We start from the raw sequence: 20,686 nt of genomic DNA, 5'->3' as shown, positions 1-20,686 counted from the left end.
ACGGATCCAATGAGCTTCCTGAGGTACACCCAGGTCCCTGCTCTGAGCTGAGTCACTGAGAGGGCCCAAGGGAGTGGCTCTGGGTCTCCTGACAAACACTCACCCTCTTCCTCAAAAAAGGAAGGCACTCTGAGGACCAGATCTGCTGCTTAAATCAGCAGCCTCTGTAGACTCTTCTCTTCTCTATTGCAATTTATTGCTTTTGATGGAAGACAAGGTTTTGTGCCTTTTCTTTGTTTACACAGAGTAATAATAAGGCTAAAGCGTAATTTCCTTAAAATGAGAAATATGAACGGCTAAATTTACTTGTTTTGTTATAGGAGATAAATCATAGCTTATCTTTATTTAGGGTAGGAATGGTCAAACTCCTCTGCTGCCCCTAAATAAATAATTATCATGGTATATTTTAAATATTCCTTTTTTCCCAGTGGCTGGCCCTAAACAGTGAAGACTGTCATGGTCCAGGCCAAACAACGAGTCCAGATTTCATTGCTGTTGAGTTGATACAGAATTCGGATTACTATGTCTCAGTAGAAAAATATGGAAAGAATTACAATGACCACAAGCATTTGCTCATTTGCTGTAAATTCATACATTAAAAAAAACCTTTTAAGCTGTAGAAACTGAATATCTTTACACATTTACAACTGAAATGCCCAATGCCATTATGAAATAGTACAGATGAGGGACACTATTTCCTTGTTGTTGAAGCAATTGTCATTTCATTGCTGTGTAGCAATTCAGCTGTTTAAAAGATACCTCCAAGGCCAGCTTCAGGGACTGTGACTCGTACAGTCACTTGGAGTCCCACGCTTAGAAGGTCCCTGTACTTGGTTTGATGCTCTGCTGTCACTGTCTTGGAATTCTTTTAATTTTCGAACAAGGAGCCCTTCATTTTCATTTTGTACTGGGGCCTGTCCTGGGTATCCCTAATTGTATATAAACTGGTGCTGTGGTTCACAGGCTTACATTTTCTCTTCTCTTTCCTTCAAGAGTGTTGTATGGTTCCTGTCTGGGTTATGGGGTTTAGCCTATTTTTACCTTTCTGCACTGCTTCTTATGTTCCATTTTCATGGTGTTTAGATTAGAGCAGACATGAACTTCCTGTGTCTCAGCGCCGGCCATGAATCAGGCTGGGAGCTGGGACCACAGGGCTGTCAGGGGAGCTGCCTGGTTCCAGCTTTAAAATAACAAGTGCTTGACAGCTTCGTTTACATAACTGCAAAATTGGGGCTATATTCTACAACGCAGTTATATGTGACATAATAACTAGGGACTTAATTTATTTAGACTTTTTCCTTGCCATATAATTTCCAATAAATACATCTCCCAGGGGCAGGAAGACATGGCATTTCACAGTGCTCACATTTTCTTCCCTGAGTGGGGACCTGCTTTTTTTTTTCCTTGATAGTTAACAAAATGAACACTACACCTCATAATTTTACATTTACCCTACTTGCCACAACCTATGTGCAGGGCTTTTTAGAATAAATGCAGTGCTCGTGGAGTGCAGTTAGAACATGCTTCATTGCATTTTTAATGTTTTCTTTTTTTCTAATTTTTTTTTCTAAGTATCCAAGGCAGCATTAATAATCTGTCAGAGTGCAATAGAAATCAGAAATTTTCTTTAAGACATGACAACAATGTAGAGAAAATTAAGTTTAGTTTATATATGCCCTTTTAAAGTTATTTTTAAAATTGAAGGTTTTGGTTGATATGTGCAAATGAAAAAAGAGGAAGGTGAAAGTAAATAGTGGAAAACATCCCCTTCCCTCCAGAGGAAAGAACAATCATTGTCTTGTTATTATTTAATATTTATCTAAGGGAAGAGACATCTAGGGCCAAGCACAATGGATGAAATTGTGCCAAAGATGAATACAATCCCTGCCTCGAGGTAGTTTTTGCTTAGGCCTGGGTCAATAGTGCGGCCAAGGGAAGGAAGTGAGCTGAAGAATCTAGAATTCCGCCGGGTGCCTAATGCCAAGCCACCTGTGGGTTGGGAACAATGGCTTTGGCTGGGTAGTGTTGGAGAAATTCTTCTGAAAGATTGGAAAGCTGATGGTAAGACTTGAAGGCCAACAGTTGTGATATGTGTGCACTTATGATCAGTATATAAAGATGAAGTTATTGTTAACATTGTATGAGTGCTGATTATTTAGGAAAGACGTTCTTCAGGCATTGAGAAAGGGATTCTGCAGATAGCCGTGAAGATCTTCAGCAGAAACCTCACCAGGGGCTGGCTTCAATGAGCCAGGTTGCAGCTCCCAATCTGGTGGGCCGTGCAGGACATCGGTGAATATGGTAAGGGTCAACATTTCCCTACAAAGGAAACTCTGAGAAATCACCTTCTTCTCAAATTATAACCTTGAGGATTTTATAGAAAACAAGCTGTATTAGTCTGAATAAAATTTGCCTTTACTTCCCTCTGCATTCACAACTTCTTAAAATATAGAATGGATGAACATTTGGTTGTGGGAAGAGAAATCAATCAATATACACATAAATGTGTGGCTTCTTTCATGTGTATTTTATTTTTACTGCAAACCTTAATAATCAATTAGCACAAGATTTCTTATGATGCTAAACAATATAGTAAAGAAATGGTAGAAAAGGGACAATTTTGGAACTTTTTTAATGGATAATTGTCCATGAGAGAAAATCAAAAAGTAATGTAGGAAGAGCGATCAGTTCAACATCAAGGGTTGGATACTTGGCAATTCTTAATACATTCTTAAAAAATCATTCATTTTAAGTGAGACTAGCTTCTGTTTTGATTCTAGTTCTTAAAGTAGCTGGTCATCCTGCTGTGGGCATACTACTCAGCAAGAAGTAAAAGACACCATCTTCTCGCTACTTTACTAGGTCTACATCTTCTAACGATTCTAATCTTCCTCTCTTTGGTTTTTTTTTCTTGCACAGTGTATAGAACCAGCACATACAGTTTCTCAGCACATGAAAAATAGTCAAAAAAGATACAGGTAGAACAGAGAGTCCAGAAATAAACCCTGTTGTAATTGCAAAGAGTTTTCAGTGGGAGTGCCAAGACCATTCAATGAGGCAAGGATAGTCATTTCAGCAAATGGTACTGAGAAAACTGGATATCAAAGTGCAAAGAACAAAGTTGCACTGTAACAATACAGTGTATGTAAAAGTTAGCTCAAAATGGGTAAGAAATCTACACCTAAAAACATAAAATTCTTAGAAGAAGACAGAGAAGAATATCTTTATGAAAATGGATTTGGCAATGATTCATTGGACATGGCAAAAAAAGTACGTGTAACAATAACAACAAAGTAGATACACTGGTGTATTAGTCTGTTTTCACACTGCTGAGAAAGACATACCCAAGACTGGGAAGAAAAAGATGTTTCATTGGACTTACAGTTCCACATGCTGGAGAGGCTTCAGAATCATGGTGGAAGGTGAAAGGTACTTCACAGACGATGGCAGCAAGAGAAAAACGAGGAGGAAGCAAATGCATAAACCTTTGATAAACCCATCAGATCTCATGAGACTTAGTCACTATCATGATTCAATTACCTTCCCTTGAGTCCCTCCCATAGCACATGGGAATTCTGGGAGATATAATTCAAGTTAAGATTTGGGTAGGGACACAGCCAAACTGTATCAACTGAACTTAATCAAAATTTTAAATTTTGTGTATGGAAGGTCACTATCAAGAGGATGAAAAGACAATCCAAAGAATGGAAAATAATATTTGCAAATCATATATATAATAAGATAATATCCAGCATATATAAAGAACTTCTACAACTCAACAGTAACAATAAAACAACCCAATTGAAAAGGGGGGCAAAATATGTGAATACATGGTACTCCAAAAAAGATATAAAGATGGTCAGGTGCAGTGGATTGCACTGGTAATCCCAGCTACTCGGGAAGCTGAGGTGGAAGGATCTCCTGAGGGCAGGATTTTGAGAACATCTTGGGCAACACAGGCAAACCTCCCATCTCTAAAAAGAATAAAAAATTAAAAAAATAATAAATAAAAAAGAAGGTATAAAAATGGCCAATATGTACATGAAAATGTACTCAATATAACTAGCTACAACTGAAATGCAACTCAAAATCACAATTATACACCTCTTGACATTTGTAAGGATGGCTATGTCAGAAAACTTGGAAATAAAAAGTGTTGGTGGCGATGTGGGGAAATTAAAACACTTGTATATTGGTGTTGGAATGTAAAATATTTCAGCCAATGTAAAGAACAATATGGCAGTTCTTCAACATATTAAACATAGAAATAGTAGAGGGTCCAGCAATTCCACTATTAGTTATATGTCCCAAAGATTGGAAAGCAGGGATTCAAACAGACACTTATACACCAGTGCTTGCAGCAACATCGTTCACAACAGCTGAAATGTCCATCCACAGATGAAAAAAAAGACATAAATGGACAACAGAATGCTATTCAGCCTTAAAAAGGAATGAAACGCTCACATATGTCACTGCATGGATGAACCTTGGAGACATTATGCTAAGTGACACAAGCCAGACACAAAAGGACAAATATTGTGTGATTTCAGTTATAGAATGTACCTACAAGAGGCAAATTCACAGAAACAAAGCAGAGTGGTGGCTGTCAGGGGCTGAGGAAAGGAGGGAATGAGGAGCTGTTGTTTAGTGGGTATGAAATTTCAGCTTGAGATGATGAGAAAGCTCTGGACATAGATGGTGCTCACCATTGCACAACACTATGAATGCCACTGGATTGGATAACTTAAAAGGTATCAAAAAGATTTTTTTAAATGTAGGAAAGGATACACAGGACATTTTTTAGAGACATTTGCATTTTCTTGCTTTGGCAGCTCATGCTGATTGATTCACTGTTTATTGTTGTGAGTTGGAGATTGGAGCTGCATATTGACCATGAGACTAGGGTACCGGCTGTAACCATATTGAGTTTATTGATTCACTTACTAGTCAATAACCTACATTAAAAATAAAGCAGGTCCAGTTAAATAATTAATTTGCACACTTAAACACAGACTGCAAATTCTGACTACAATGTTAGAACCAATTAAGTCTGTCAAGTCTGTCTTCCAAAACTTTGTATTCTGCTGCTGTTACCTCCCTATCACCATTGGATCGAAAAAATTAGATCCTCAACAACACTGTAGGTAGACAGTAAGCTGGAGAAGAGCTGTGTATACAAAACAAGTTGATTCTAGGTATGTACATGTCCCATCTCGCCAAGGAGACAATGACAGTACTGAGGGGGCAGGTGGCACCACTCTGGATCCCTCACAAAGCTCATCCAGCGACACATTCCTCACGCGTTTATCCCCCCACCCTATACTGAATCATTTTTCTGTTTGAGGTGTTGGATGCAGGATACAAAAGCAAAAATGAAAACTCAAAACCAAAGCCAAAACAACCACCCCAACTTTACTGGCAGAGACAGACAATTGCAGTCCTATTGATCCTTGAGTAGGAACAAATATGAATGGGAGAGACTTGTTCAATCTAGAATATTTAGGTAATAGATTTTTAGGGGATATACTTCCTAGATAGCTCCCAAAGGATGTTAAAAAGGAGCGAGACAAGGGAGGGCGATGACATTAAGCCATAGAAAAATCATGGTTCTCCCAGCCCAATGGGAGAAGGCAGCCTAAAAGCCGGAAGTACCTACCTGGCCTCCACATTCCTGCTTTCCACCATACCCAGCTCTCACCAAGCATCTCTCTTGAATAGCCTGATAAAACACAGTGACCAAGCACACATTCCATGTAAGAGCTATTGCAAAATGTACTTTCAACATCGTTTATTAAAATCGACAACAGAGCCTGCCCTTCACGCTTCCTACTCCTTGTTTAATTTCTGCTCTACCAGGGCTTTCTGTGATCTGCAGGGCCACCTGGTTAAATGTGATCAAGGAAGCAGGAAAGGAAGAAGGAAGTGAAGACCCATAATCATGGATGAACGGACAAGTCAGAAAATCCCAGAGTTGTGTGCGATTTTTAATTACAATATTTTCTCCTGGGGCCCTAATGACCTGGGCCATATTTTTCATTCACTAATTATTTTATCACTACCTACTTCCCAAACAACCAAGTTGTCTCCTTCTCCAGGAAGAAGAATCTTGATCTCACTGTAAATAAATTAATATTTGCCTGGATCTGAGTGAACAGCTTCATTTAACAACATACAAATATGCTCCTCCCATGATGAAAGGCCTTCAACTATGAATATTAGGTTTTATGGCATAAATCTCATAGAAAAGCAACTTAAAGCAATTTAAAGTATGGGTGGGCTCTGATGAAGAGTTTTTTTTAGAGAGGCTGTGATATTTTTATAAATGCAGGCTCCCAGGAATAGATATGGAATTTACACGTCGTTATTTTGAAGAAGGTGTATGTCCTGAAAATAAGTAGAAATGAACTGACGAAGGTGATACACCATGTCAATAAAAAAAGGACACTGAAATAAACATGGTCTTTGAGTTCCTGGTATAAAATGTCCTGTGTCTCTTACTTTTGACCATTTATTCAATAAATGTTAGCTGAGTACTGTGCTCAGTACACATGTGAACGAGATACTCTTTGGATTCACAAAGTGTGGAGTGGAGAGAGACACCAATATTAATATATACAGTACAGTGTGGGGTGACTGAAATGTACAAAGCGCTTACAAGAGGACAAAGCTGCTTAGAAATGATTAGACGTTTCTAAGGAAAGAAGGTAAGGAAAATACACTGCAGGCAGGAGAAAGTGGATCTCAGTGTCATCGTTCAGGAACTAGAGAAGCTTTGCCTTAAGAACACTGATGAGGACGGCGATGTTGACTGTGATAGCTGATGTTTACTGATCTTTCCTTCCTATAGGGGTATGCAAAGCTCAAAGCATTTCACATGTATTAACTTTTTAAAATCCTCACAACACCTCTTTGAAATAGAGACCTGTGACAGTTTTCTATTGTTGTATAGCCCAAAACTTAGTGGCTTAAAGCAGCCACCAGTTATTCAGTGCCTAATTCTCTGTAGGTTGGCAATTTAAGCTCGGGTTGACGGTGGGGAGGAGGCTCATGCGGGCTCCCTCGTGAGTCCCTGGTCAGCTGCTGCCCAGGTGGGTGCTGGTTGGTCTAGAGTGGCCTCAGCCATGGTAGCTTTTCTGGCGCCCTGTGGTGTCTCCTTGGTCACATTCCATCTTACGCTTTTTCAGGTAGTCCTTGGTAGCTTCCTGAGTGGAAGCACAGGAGATCCTTGAGGTCTGGGTTCAGAACTGGCCACAATTTCTGTTGCCTACAGCAAGTCACAAGTCACAGGACAGCCCAGATTCAGGAGAGGGGAAGTAGACTGCACGTTGTGATGGAGGAATTGTGAAGTTACATTACGACAGGACACAGATCCAGGAAGGATACTGTGCTCATTTTCACAAGTAATCTTCCATCATGCTATAGTGATTTCCACTTTACAGATGAGGCAACGGAAGCGAAGGCTGAGAGACTGTAAAGCGTGTGAGCCAGGACTTACTGTCTGAGCTGCCTGACATCAGAACCTGCACTCGGCTCCATTGCCTCTCCCTGACAATATTAACCATGCTTCTTCATCTTTCTCGAAATTGCGCTATATTCAGGTGAACTCTTCTAACCTGAGATTTTCCCTCCTCATGAATGAAATAATGCCTGCCCTGACATTTTGGGTTGGTATGAGGATAGTGCCAAAGTTTGTGTTTGTGACAGCAGGCTAATTGCCCTATCTGTTAACTAGAGTAACAAACCACACCTAGCACTATAGGGTCGTGTAGTTTAAGAGTCCAGTCGTGGAGGGATTGTAATGTCCTGGATCTCAATAGGGAGATGTGTTTGTTAGTACACTTAAGATTTATACATTTCAGTGATTGTCAATTTTACCTAAAAAGTAAACAAAACAGGCCAGGCGCGGTGGCTCACGCCTGTAATCTCAGCACTTTAGGAGGCCGAGGCGGGCGGATCACAAGGTCAAGAGAGAGAGAACATCCTGGCCAACATGGTGAAACCCCATCTCTACTAAAAATACAAAACTTAGCTGGGCGTGGTGGCACATGCCTGTGGTCCCAGCTACTCGGGAGGTTGAGGTGGAAGAATCGCTTGAACCCAGGAGGCGGAGGTTGCAGTGAGCCAAGATTATGCCACTGTGCTCCAGACTGGTGACAGAGCAAGACTCCGTCTCAAAAAACAAAGAAACAAAAAAAGTAAAGAAAATAACTGTTAGCAGATAATAAACTCTAAGGCTTTGCAGAATAAGCTGGGGAAGTGTACTGATGATGTCTATAACCTACTTTGAAATAAATTTTAAAAATGATATGGGCTAATGAATGGAGGGATGGATAATGGGTAGATATGTGATAAACCAAATACTGTATAATTGCAGAATCCAGATGTTTAAGATTCCCTCTAAAGTTCTTTTCTGGTAAAATCCTGGAGAACAAAAGTTTAAGCTCTGGAGTTTTGAAAATAACTTTAAAACTAGGCTAGTGGTTTGAAACTCCGCTAGTTGTGTGATCTGGAGAAATTTCTAGAATGTTCTCAAACCTCAGTTCCTCCACCTGAAAACTGGAAGATATATTGACATCTAATCTATAAACTGCAGAATAAATAAACACAAGAGTTAAGTGAACATGAATATGTAAAGAGCTCTTCACACTGTGTGCAGACCCATTGCTCAGCACTTGTAAAGTGCTCTACCTAAATGCGCTACGGTGAATCTTCAGTAAATAGTAACTACCATGGAATGATGGAGAACATGCCTGGAGTCCTTGTCAGTTGCAAAAGTTTTCTACCAGAATATCTATAATAAATCTTCCCTGATTCATTCTTCCTAAAATGTAATAAAAGTATTGGACGAATAGACATGCATATTCTTACTGTACTCTTAGTTCCTTGATCATTGATTTTAGATGAAGATGTCTTACCTTACCTAGACATTACCTGTTGTAAAGAAATGGTTCACGAGATACAGAGTAACTTTTGAGTGTTAAGAATTTAAAAGCAGTCTATTTTTTTGAAGAGCGATTGTATAGCAAGATGAAAAGACGTTTATCAGAATCCCATTTTAAACTATAATAAAAAGGCATACAAAATATCTAAATCCAGATATTATTGGGTTTCTTTTTGAGGTAATTAAAATTTGCCTTTGTTGATAGCTCAACGTGTCTGTGCATATGTGCACATATAGTAAAAGGCATTGAACTGCACATATCATATGTTAGAATTGTATGATATGTAACTTATATATCAATAAAGACTTTACCAAAACAGTGTTCAGCTAAGCATACAATACAGTGAACACTATCTATTTCTCTCTCTCTCTCGCTCCCTTTCTCTCCCTTTCTTTCCTTTTATTTGAGGCAGAGTCTTACTTTGTTGCCCAGGCTGGAGTGCAGTAGTGCAATCTCAGCTCACTGCAGCCTCGACTTCCTGGGCTCAAGTGATCCTCCCACCTCAGCCTCCCAAGTAGTTGGGACCATAGGCATGCACCATCATGCCCAGCCCCACATGTTTCTTCTTAAACATATATTCCTGCAAATATAGCATGTATCTGTGAGATTCACATTTAACAGTATTTTAAAGGAGATTTTTTCTCTCAGAAATTATATTTGTCTGAGTTTAATCTACTATTTTAATACTTTATCATTTTGCATTAATCTATAAGATTATTATAAATTTCTAAAAGGCTCTCTGTGAAATATAACATTAATCTGTATGCATTAAAATGGAGACACAGGAAATGGAAATTCCGATCCAGTTAAAAGGGTTTTTTGAAGTGACTGTTTTTAAACTAAAATCAATAGGCAATCCCCTGAATCATAGTAACTTGAAATATAAAAAACAATTTATGGTATTTTAATGTATGAATCTATTAATTGTGTTGGCTGACTATATTTTTTTAACTAAAAATTTTACTTTTTTAAAATTTAAAATTTAGTTCTATTGCTTTTTCATATACCTCAAAAGTATTCAACAAATATTTATTTTAATAAAGATAAACAAGGAAACCCTGAGAAGGAAGAAAGCCCAGAGCTAAGATAAAATAAAATGTGGTTAAATTATTAAAATATTCTACAGTAGAATGGCCACAACTGCAAGGAGGAAGGGGAAAAAGGAAATTTCTGCAAAATTCATCAGCATTAAGTGAGTCTACAAATATCACAGGATCAGTACCCCAGACAGTCAGCTTGACCTCCAGTCTTTCCCCTGGTAAATCTTTTTCAAGTTTTTCTGAGTGATGTCAATGCAAAGTTTTCCCAAACTTCCTGGAAATTTTACAAGCAATTCACCAGAGATACAAAAAATATCTGGGGCCTTAGCCAACAGCATTCCTCTATGAATACTGACTCTTGATTTGCTTTTTATTTTTCTTAATTGGGGTTGAGTAATTTTAAAGATTTACAGTTAAGGAGACAAGCGAATTGTGAAACTTACCAAATTAAAATATGAAAATGTTCATCATTTCCAGCCCCACTTTGGACATGAGGTTTTTTTTTTTTCTTATATAGTAAGAGGCCAAATTTTCACACAAGCGTCGCTTTAATTAACTGTAGTGTATAATAAACCCTCAGATTAAATCTGACTGGAATTTATTAAGCGAGTGTTTTGATCCAATAGGTTAATGAGAAAACCATTATTAATGTTGCTTCAAAAAAGCGCACATTTCCTAAACTGAGAGGAAAGAAAGAAAAGAAAAACTCAAGCCTTCTTTATGTCCAAAATTCAGTCCTTTTCATTGTCAATGCTGTATTCACTGCTTGTTCTTTTTGTGTCCTCTAATTCCGTTATCTGGACATGTCTCAGTGTGAGTACCAAACAGGAGATCAGCTAAGCATTTGCCGCACCTCAGACAAAATCTCATTCTGGGTTATTAGACAGTGTCTGATGCTGCTGACTTCTTCTCTCCAGCTTAGCAAGCACAGCCTCCGGGAGAGGCTTTTTTTGGGGAAAGATCGCTCAGGAAAAACGCGTGTGCTTCTTGACGAGCCGTTCTAGGTTGGGTGTCCCTGAAAGTATATGGGGGTGGTGTCCCTTTAAGCACAAGGAAAGGGCAGGTCCTGCTGTTATCCTTGACCCTCTGACAAAATAGTCAGACGCTGTTTGTGAAAGAGCCAAGTAATTAAAAGTATCCCAGGGTTATGGTGAAATAGGGCAAGTAAAATACGCCCCTGGATACCGGCTCTCTTTCAGCACCAGCTCTTTTGTATTTCCTCTCCATTTTGTTTTCTCCTTTATTTCAATTTTTCGTGGCACAGTTTCCCCTCTCCCACATTGTTCTTCTCTGCCTGTCAGTTGGTAAAATGATAAGTACCCTTATTACTGCTCGTCTAGCTTGAGGCCTCTCTGGACCGATTTGCTTCTAATCCTCAAGTTACCCTCCAACTCCTAGCTAGATTTGTTTCTCTTAATTTCAGAGCAGACTGCTCATCATTAAATGTACTGTGACGGGATACAGAAATAGATAGAGTTACACAGGGAAATGATGGGACACTTTTGAGCATTTCATAAGCATTTCTCTTTAGGATGGTGTTTCTAACAGAGGGGAACGTGGGAGGTGCTTCTTGGCTATTTCTATGTTGACCATATGTCTCTTTGAACCCCAAACAGGCTGAGTGGATGTGTTGTCCTGGCTTAATTAATAGTGACATGTTTTTCACTCTCAAAAGTGCTCTGAATTAGAAGGTAGACTATCATCTCATCTGTCTCTCATTGGATGTTGAGTAACTGCTCCGTAAATAGATACATTAGTTTGCTTTGGTTTAGAGAGTTCACAAAGCCCTTCTCTGGGTCTTCACCCTTACTTCTGTTCTTAAATTACTATGAGTACATCAGACTTTGGAATGGAAACAATTTGTTGCTGTCCAGAAAGTCCCCATATCTCTAAGTGGTATTAGGGAGCAAATGAATGCATGGGCCCTGTGTCAGGTGTGGGGACTGGAATCTCTGTGCCATTCACAAGGTTGTGTGACCTTGGGCAAATCATCACCCTCTCCGAGCCTGTGTCATTTCCTTATTGGTAATGTACACATAATAATAATTTCTGCCCTTGATTGTCATGAGGAATAAATAATAGATGATTATAGTTACATTCTTATAGGAATCCACATATCCATCACCCACACAGAAATTTTATTAATTATTCCTATTTAAGCACAATGCCTGATAGTACAACTGAAAGTGGTTTTAAAATGATAAGAATATGTTATTTTGCTTAGACAAAATGTTACGTTTAAATACTTCGGTGGCAATTAGTTCATTTCCTCCAAACTGGGTTCATTCTAAGGCTGGTTCCTCAGGGTTGCAATCTGGCTGCAGCGGTTCAAGGCATCACGTCCACATCCAACAACATGCAGAGGCAGAAGAATGTGCTGACTCTTTCTTGTGTCTTTGAAAGGGAACTTCACGCAGAAGCCCCTCACCACATCGCTCCCTCTTCCTTGGTCTGCATTACAACACATGCCAATCCACTTGTTTATTATTGCAAAAGAAAGAAGGGGAATGAGATCCTCAAGGTAAGTTGGCCGACAAAGCTCTCCTGTGTGGAGAAAATGGGATGTCTGGTTAAATCACGGATCTGTGTGCTCACAGGAGAGTGTGGGTGTGTCCTGGGTAGATGAAGTGTGGGCACCTGGATATCCAAATTCCAGCCAAGGATGTGGCATTAGATTGCTTCATGAATTGGAGAAACCTCCATGCCTTTCCACTGACCTTTGTGTAAAATGTCGCATTGACTTGTTAATAGTACGAGACCTCTTCTACCTTTAATGATCTGTTTGGTTTAATTTTCTCAAAGCCGTTACAGTCCATGGACACCCTTCCTACTTGCAGAATCTACTCTTTAGATAATGATGAACTGATGAAAGGCACGAGAAGAAGAGTTAGAAGACTTTTGTTCAAACCCAGATTCACTGCTTAGTAATTCTGACTGTCAATTCATTAAAGAAAAAGGTTTTGTAAACTATAAAGAATAATATAAATCCAAATGAGCGCTACAGCCCATTTGACAAAATGCTGGGATTTAAAAAAACATTTTCTTTTTTAAAAGTTCAGGGTCCCTTTAGAAGTTAGTTAGCTTAGGACTAACTTGAACTTGCAGAACTCTTAGGACTGTACCTTGAACTTGTTCTCACATCAGCTCCTTGTTTCTTCTCGGGAGGGGATTATCTATAAGAAGAAAAATGGGGCTTTTGCCTAAACCCCTAGTCCCAACGCACTCGCTGAGGACCAATTATTTTCGCACATTAGCAAGCGTAACCCTGGAGCGTGAGGATGTTGACATGACTTGTGTACAGGGATGAGGTTAGTAAGCGGCAGTGACATCACCTGCTGTTGCCAAGTCCCCGATCCTTCCACTGCTCCTTAGTGATTGTCCCTAGTGCCCGTTTAGGCACGGCCATTGTGAAGTGACCAAGTTGTCACCACATTGCCTTGGAAGGCTTCCTATGGCAAGTGTGCGGATAACCATGAAGGGAAAGTGAGGAGTGAGGCTGGGCAGCACCACATGGTCCTGAATGTCACCATCCTCATCTCTGGGAGAGACACATGGCAGAATGACCACGACAGGGCTGGTGTACGTGTTCAGCAGTCAGCTCTGAGTCCCGGTGCTTTACGTCCCTGGACCTTGAACCTTGGCTTTCTCGTGTGTGTGTGTGTGTGTGTGTGTGTGTGTGTGTGTGTGTGTGGTGGAGGAGGCCAGCACAGTGAGTGTGGGATATGAAAACCAAGTAAGTATCAGCTTCCCTTCAGGGCTAGCATTTTAAAAGCTTAAGTTAGCTGAAAGAGCCCCTTCTTCAGAGTTGGTGCAGATGTGGAGACAGTCGCACAGGGCAGCATCCCAGCTTCAGACAGTGGGTGGCCAAGTGGCAGTTCGTGAAAGGACAGGTGCTGGGGAGCTGGGAACCGCCACCTGTGGATGTCACCGCGGAGGAGCAACGTGGGCGAGTGGCAGCTGCTGAGAGCTGTACCAGCTGCAGGGAGGCTCCACTCGGGACCACACACTGAGGGGTGCTGCTGGTGCCACCCTGGAGTCCCAGAACTGGAGCCTGTCATAGAGAGCAGCTTGAGCTCATGCTAAGGAGTTTCATGACTTCAAGGCTCTCAATCCTTTACTATCTGTTGTCTTTGTGGACAAAGTGCCAGATTGTTTTTTTAAATGCTTCATCTTTCATCTTTCTTTCTTCAAATTTTGAATTCCTTACACTATTTTCATAAAATCATGTGTTCTATCTTTTTTTTAAAATCTATCCTGGTAGGGGAGGGTGTTGAGTATGAACCTTGTTAAGAAATTAAACCGCATGTATTTATTCAAGAAGCTCCCGAGAAGGTCAACAAGTGACAGTCAGCTCTCAGCTGTCACTTCCTTTGTTAACATCGAAGAACTCTGCTTTTTATCCTCCTTCCCATCTTCTGGTCATTTTTCTGCTCATTAGCTACTTGGGCTTAGGGTGGGCAAGAAATAAGATGGAATTTTAAGCCTGTCAAGTTGAAGTCTAGTTAATAGCCAAGTGGAGGTGAAATGGGTGGAGAAAGGGAAATGAATTCTATGCTGGGGAGAAACAGTAGCTGTGGCAGAAAAATTAGCCTTGACTTACTTTTCTTTCCCCGATGTTAGTGATTGCCCGTGACACAACCCCCCATATCTGCTATGGTGGCATCTCATTTTTCAAGATACAGAGTCAAAGATACGAGAGTTACAAGATTTTCTTCTATCAACCAAACCTCTCGGTTTATAGATAAGAAAATGAAGACTTGGGCCGGGCGCGGTGGCTCAAGCCTGTAATCCCAGCACTTTGGGAGGCTGAGGTGGGCAGATCACAAGGTCAAGAGATCGAGACCATCCTGGTCAACATGGTGAAACCCTGTCTCTACTAAAAATACAAAAAGTAGCTGGGTGTGGTAGCGCGTGCCTGTAGTCCCAGCTGCTCGGGAGGCTGAGGCAGGAGAATTGCTTGAACCTGCGAGACGGAGGTTGCAGTGAGCCGAGATTGCGCCATTGCACTCCAGCCTGGCGCCTGGCGACAAAGTGAGACTCTGTCTCAAAAAAAAGAAAATGAAGAGTTGACACATAAACAGATCTACTTTCAGCCATCAGAATGGTCACCATTTATTGAATGCTAGTAAGGATCGAGGTCAGTGTTCAAGCCCTAATTTCCCTGGCTCTGACGGCATTTCCGCCATGCCATCTTGATCTGCCAAGGGTCACAGTGCTCGTGACAAATTGGGATCCATTTACTAGAGACCCCTTAAAGCAAATTCATTGTTAACCCTTTTATAAGTTATAATTTCCTTAGGAGTAAGAAGAGTATTTTTAATCTCTGTATTTCCAGGGCCATAGTTTCCCATATGAAGTACATTCTCATGAAATATTTGGTCATTTAAATGAATATTTTATATCTTCCTCAGTTAAAGATTGTAAAGTCATTTATTAAGACTGCATAATTACATGTGCCCGAATTTAGAAATATTCCTACAGTTAGTGTTGATTTAATCATCCTTTTGGATGAGATGATTTTATTACTCTGCATGAGGTTGTGTGTCCTCGGTCTCCCTAGTTTATTTACTTAGCACCAAGGCTGCTTAAAACAGTTCTTTCCCTCCCAGAAGCAGATCCACAGCAAACAGCATCAATACAATTTTCCCTCCTTTGTTTTACGTGTATATCTATACCCAAAAGTATATAATTGTGGAACGTGTAAACTGCCCATAACCCTAACACCAAGTTTTTCTTTGGAATCACATCCTTATCATGATTTCAGTGTTTAACTGTCATTTCAATGCTGTGATATAATAAACTTCATTATTCCACATCATGTCACATGGCCCTGTAAGAGGGCGAGGGTGAGCAGGAGTTACATAGACTCTGGAGTCAAAACACGCCTGGCTTCAGAGTTTTCCTCTGCTACAGGAATGTTGTGCACCCAGTTTTCTTATCTGTAAAAGTAGAGATTATAATCAGCCTTGCTCCAAGACAAAAACATGAATTATTTTAAAGATTAGATATAATCGCGATTAAATCCATGAAACATACATGAAGCACACTATGTAGTACATGGCAAACACCCAATAATTGATAAATAAATAATTGGTACTCAATAAATGCTATTTCTCTACTCTTACCTTCCTGGCTTTCCCAAAGTTCTTAAAGGGGGAACAATTTGGCTGCAGCAGAACTTACAAGATAAAATATCATCTTTTTTCTTTCCTTTCCTTTCCTTTTTTTGCCTCTATGCAGGTGGAAGTGTGATCTCTCTCCTATTAGACATATTAGGAGAGAAAGGACTGGGAAACACATTTTCCATGGAGTCTTCTGTCTATTTGAGCACATCAGTCTATTCTGGCCGGGCTGGGTGAAAATGCAGCCCAACTTCTGGGATTTTTGCTTTTTTGTTCAACCCTAGAGGAAAGAGATGAGTTTTACATCTGTTACTGGCTGTGGTGACTCTGGGCTGGGAAGTTCATGTCTCCTGAAGACACAAGCCTTTGGCTCCATCACAACAGTGCTTCCTATGGATGCACAGCCTCACCCCGGAGGCCCCAGTTGCAATGTTGGGTGCTACAGATGTGAATGTGAATGCAGCTGATAGAAGACACAGAATGCAGAAACTCAAGCCTTGCAGCCCCAAACACGGTCAAATTGCATGATTAAAAGAGAGAAAGAGCGAGAGAGGAGAGAGAGAGAGAGAGAGCACTGAATGTAATAAGGATGTAACATGCTCACTTCTCAGTGCTTGGCAGAGGCCCGCTAACCAGCTGGGCTCTACCAGGCACAGAAGAGACCAGACACTGGCTTAGGCTTCTAGAAAGAACAACTCACAACAACACCCTCTCTGGCATCTCCCCCAAAGCCTGCCTGCTTTTTAATGGGGATCACCTGGGGTTTTAGTTGAATGTAGTCGAGGGTTGAACATCTAATCTGCTTTTGAGAAAGAGTATCCTGCACGTCGAAGGGAAGGAAACGAAAATAAAGCCGCCGGAATCCAAATAAAAGGGCTTGCATAGCAGGGGGGTTCAGTGGGTTCCCAGCGTTGGGGCATGAAGCAGAAGAGGGAGCTGAGTACTTCCTGGGTAGGGGACTCGAAGAGGCAGGCTTGGCTGCCAGTGATATTACCTTCTGTTGTGTAAATCACAGTCCCTGCCAAAGGGAACTCCCTAAACAGAAAAACGACGATGAGAATTGTTCATGAAAAGCAGGGGCAGTTGGAAGCTGGGCCTTCAGGGGAATTGTTCCGCAGATAGTGATGGTCCAACATTTCCAGTGTGCTGTGGTTGGATCAGACACCTTCTCCTAGCCAAGATTGCTTCCAGCAGCTGGAGGAAGAGCCCTCCTGGCCTCTCCACCTCCTCAGCATCATTTCTCACTGGAGACCATCTGAAAGAGGAGTTTAAAATTACTAACTGTCCTTTGGGTAAATGGGTTTTACTTTTCCAGACTGAACTGCCAAAGACCTTAAGGAAATTAAAGAAAGAAAAGCAAATGCAAGCTGCCATGTCTGGTGAATGGCGTTTCTCTAATTGGGTGGCTGCATGGTTACTAATTAGAGCGGTTGTATATCCTGACGTGTGATTTATTTACCTTGGCACACAGAGTTTGGGTGCTGAGCAGCACAGCCAAATACAGCGGCAGGGCAAGGAGAACGTGAGGACGCAAATCCACGGTGAGGACTGGGTTCTGTACATCTTACAGAATTGGTTTTCCCAGAGGAGGAAAACAGGAATATTGTCTCATTCCAAAACACTCTTTAAAATTGAGTGCTCACAGTCAACAATGCCTTACTTCACTTTTAATGAAAATGAAAATGAAAATGAAAATCAATATCCTGACACAAACCAATAACACAAATTAGAGAGCAATACTAGAAAGTTTTTCTAGGAAGATTTAGAATATGCTCTAGTTGAAAAAATACATAAGAAAAGAAAAAAAAATGATTATTTGCCATGGCTCGTCCCATTGCTGGAAGGGTGACTTGTGAAATAGAAGGTCTTCTTGGAGCTGCATGCAAAAGAGGCGGGATATTGTGAGGCAAGAACTTCCATCTTTCCTTTTTTTCTTCCTGCCAATTCCAAGTCACCCCCATACACACACATTAAAGTAGCGTAACGTGGAAACAACATTATTCCATCCCACTGACACACACACACACACACACACACACACACACACACACCATCATTTCACACCTTTTCAAACATATACCAAAGAAAAAATATTAACAATAGTGTTTTAAGCTGGGCATGGTGGCTTATACCTGTAATCCCAGCACTTAGAGAAGTCGAGGTGGGAGGATCAGTTGAGGCTAGGAGTTTGAGACCAGCCTGGGCAACATAATAAGAACCTGTTTCTACAAAAAAAAATTTAAATAGTTTTTAAATAAGTATTTACTGAGGATATATTACGTTCAGAGTTATCTCTTTTGGATATCGTTGTGGGACAGAAGTGGATAGACATAGCTATTATGATGTTACCAGTCACAGATTATTTCTTCAGTCATTCATTAAATCATTTAGCAAATATTGCTCAGATGCCTGCAATGTTCCAGGCTCCGTGCTAAAGGAAAGGCAGTCCATGTCTCACAGAGACCATGCTGGCTGCGGAGGGAGGGGATGATCACACTGTGAGGTAGGACATGGACAAGTTGTGCAGGACACTAGGACAGCATGGAGGAGACCTCACACAGCAGCAGGGAGGGCCCTCCAGAGACAGCAGCCCTTGTGCTGTATCTTAGAGGCTGAGGCAAGGGGAGAGCAGGGGAACACCGCTTTGGCAGTGCAAGCAGAGATTACAGACAGAACATGTTACAGATCCAAACTTCTTACTACCTGGGATGGGCAGAAATTGCTTCCTTGTAGGATCTAGTCATGATCAGTCTTAAAAGCATCGTTGTGTCTATTTGGCAGTGTCTTATTGAACTTTGAATTATCTAAAAGTCTTCTTAACATGCACGTTCTGATTCAGCAGGTCTGGGGTGGGGCCTGAGATCCTGCATTTCTAATAAGCATCCAAGAGGTATTGCTAACCTGAATACAACACTCTGAGTACCAAGGAACCAGGTCATTCAAAACACCTATATATATATTATCCAGTTTCTAAGCATTTTAGCGAGAGGTGTTTTGGATGGCCTGGTCCCTTGGTATATATTTTAAATCCATTCAAACCCTTATGTGAGCTCCCCACAAAATAAACAAAATTCTCATGGGGCATGAGTTGGGGTAGGAAGGGAATTTAAAAAACAAAACAAAATCAACCACTCCAGCTAGATTGGCTAGTCACTGGGGCCTAGGAGACACACAGGGCAGAAGAGAAGGCCTTGGGCCCACTCACGTTGAAAAGAGTTAATAGGAATTAATACTTTCACACAAAGTCAGGACCCCCAGACGATTAAAGCAAACACAAAAGTGTGAAAAATCTTCTCATGGATACAAGGTAAAAAGGAAAAAACACTCATCTTCTTCTGTGCAGCAGTGGGAAAAAATTCTTTCCTGGTAAGTTGTACCTATTACCTTGACCTCCTATAGCTTTGCATCCCAATTTATATGTCACTGTCTTTGAATTCCAAAGCAAATAATAACACAAACATGATCCCAAGTCAGTGATTACCCTAAAGCCAAAAGTAAACCTCACTTCCTCAAGTTAGGCCAGCCAAGAATTTCACAGATACAATTCTACTAAAGATGAGCTTACAATACGAAGTTATTAAAAATATAATATAGCATGAGCAAACGTCAGCAAATATGGTAAATAGAAGGCTTATGCCTCCAAGAACTTCAAATAATAAAGTGATTTGATGCTATAAACTAAACATGATTAACATAATTAAAGACATCAGATAGAGGAGTATGAAAAAAACAATATCCTATGTAGTTAATATATTTGAAAAATAACCAAATATAATATTTAAATATTATAATTTAAATTTAAAAATAATTGTGGCTACATAAGATAACAGATTAGACACAGCTGAAGAGAAAATTATTGCAGTGGAAGACAGAGCTAGAGAGGGTGAGAAATTGAGAACAGGGAGTTCCAAATGAATGTTTATATTTTTTTGCATCTAGGAGAAACATTAATTGAGAGAGAATGAAGGTGCAGAAAAAGGGAAAATATCTGATGGAGCAGAGGCCCAAAGGAGGCTGGAAGGTTGAGATTCAGCTACAAGTAGAAGGATTAACCTGGATCAGAAGAGCAACACCTTCAGGAGGTAAGAAAGTAAAAGTAAGCATGAGTCAGACTGCTTATAGGCAGGGATAAAGGAAGTTATCTATTAACTTCACATTTTACTGTGAACTAAAAATAATTTATTCAACACACAATACGTGCCAGGTCATTTTGTTAAAGCTTCTCATATACTACCACATTGACTCTTTATTCTTAAAGACAGATGTAAGTATTAGTATTATCTTCATTTTACAAGAGAGAAAACTAAAGCCTGGCCTGTTAAGTAAGTTACTTAAGGATCCACTGACTGTAAGTAAGTGAAAATAAAAAGATTCAAATTCAGTCAGTCTACTGTATAGGAAGGAGTATAAGCAGGTTGTATGCTGAGTAGGAGAGAAATGGAAGAAGAGGGCAAGAGAATAGGGAAACCACCAGAAAGGAGCAGCAGAGAGAAAGCCAGACTTGCCGCCTAAGTAAAGATGGCCCAAATGAGGCTTGCGGACAATGTTTTTCTGCAGAATCCTTTCTTTGAGGATACCAGTA

The sequence above is a fragment of the Cebus imitator genome, unplaced genomic scaffold, assembly GCF_001604975.1.
Source record: "Cebus imitator isolate Cc_AM_T3 unplaced genomic scaffold, Cebus_imitator-1.0 Scaffold92, whole genome shotgun sequence".
NCBI lineage: Eukaryota > Metazoa > Chordata > Mammalia > Primates > Cebidae > Cebus > Cebus imitator.
This window is presented reverse-complemented; position numbering follows the sequence as displayed.